Below are 1,745 nucleotides of genomic sequence, written 5' to 3' on the forward strand. Positions count from 1 at the left end.
AGAATGAAAGTGAGCAGGAGAGAGAATGATCAATATGGAGGGTGAACACATAGATTAAAAAGAGTAAAAATATATAATCTGATCATAATGTGTGCACCTCATAAAAACTGGTTTAAACAAATGCATTGTTTTTAAAAAGCAAATGACATTTGAGAGACAATTAGAATTTTGTACACGGGATATTTATTTGGTGATTTAAGGAATTACAGTTAATATTTTGTATGATAATATTGTGGTTATGTTACAAATAAAGAATTCTTCCTTATCTTGTAGAGAAACATATTGAAAGAATCACAGAAATTTTTAAAAAACGATTAGAGAAAAAAGGACAAATTACTTTCAAAGGAACAGGAGACATACTGACAGCTGACTTCTCAATATCAACAATAAAAGCCAGAAGACAGTGGAATGATGTCTTTAATGTGATAATTTTGAAATAATGAAAACATTTGCCAATCAACGAAAAGTCTATATCTTATCTATATATTTTTTTGAGATGGAGTTTTGCCCTTGTTGCCCAGGCTGGAGTGTAATGGTGCAATCTTGGCTCACTGCAACCTCCGCCTCCTGAGTTCAAGCAATTCTCCTGCCTCAGCCTCACAAGCAGCTGGTATTACAGGCATCACCACCACACCCAGCTAATTTTTTTTGTGTGTATATTTTTAGTAGAAATGGGGTTTCACCATGTTAGCCAGGCTGTTTTTGAACTCCTGACCTCAGGTGATTCGCCCACCTTGGCCTCCCAAAGTGCTGGGATTACAGGTGTAAGCCACTGTGCCCGGGCAAAAATATCTATATTTGTTAGGATAATGTTATCAGTTGTAATAAGCAAATCCCAAAATATCATTGCCTTAACCATCATAAATGTATTCCTTCCTCACCGAACAGTACAAAGTGGGTAAACACATAGCACAAAGCCCTCCCTGCATATTTATTCAGGTACCAGGGCAGGCAAAGACTCTCCATTTTCAGCACATTGCTTCCAAAGCGGCCCTAAGAATCTGGAAAACCACAAAAGTGAGGTTTGGTCATGGAGAGCAGGGGATGTGTAATTACAATCTTTAGGGTTCCCAACCAGACAGGGTGGCTCATGCCTGTAATCCCAGCACTTTGGGAAGCTAAGGTGGGAGGATTGCTTGAGCCCAGGAGTTCAAGACCAGCCTGGGCAACAAAATGAGACCTCATTTCTATAAAAACAAAATTAAAACCAAAATATTTAGTGTTCTTTTTGTTTGTTTGTTTGTTTGTTTTTTGAGACAGAGTCTTGCTCCATTGCCAGGAGCCAGGCTGGAGTGCAGTGGTGCAATCTCGGCTCACTGCAACCTCTGCAATTCTCCTGCCTCAGCCTCCCGAGTAGCTGGGACTACAGGCACACGCCACCATGCCCAGCTAATTTTTGTATTTTTAGTAGAGACGGGGTTTCACCATGTTGGCCAGGATGGTCTCGATCTCTTGACCTCATGATCCACCCGCCTCGGCCTACCAAAGTGCTGGGATTACAGGCGTGAGCCACCGCGCCCGGCCATATTTAGTGTTCTTATACTGTCTGGGAGGGAGCAATAAAGTTACTTAACATTAGACAATAACATTGAACAAGTTAATAATGCAAGTCGTAATTTTGAGGTCAACCCATTGTAAGACAGAAACTGCGTACGTAACTTCTAAATTAATAGAGGACAAAAAAGGAGAAATAAAACAATTTGTGAAAATTTCAAAAAAAGAAACAAGAAACAATACAAAACAAC

This window comes from Aotus nancymaae, unplaced genomic scaffold (genome assembly GCF_030222135.1).
Source record: "Aotus nancymaae isolate 86718 unplaced genomic scaffold, 86718_ANA_hifiasm-v0.15.2.pri h1tg000108l, whole genome shotgun sequence".
In the NCBI taxonomy this organism is placed as follows: domain Eukaryota; kingdom Metazoa; phylum Chordata; class Mammalia; order Primates; family Aotidae; genus Aotus; species Aotus nancymaae.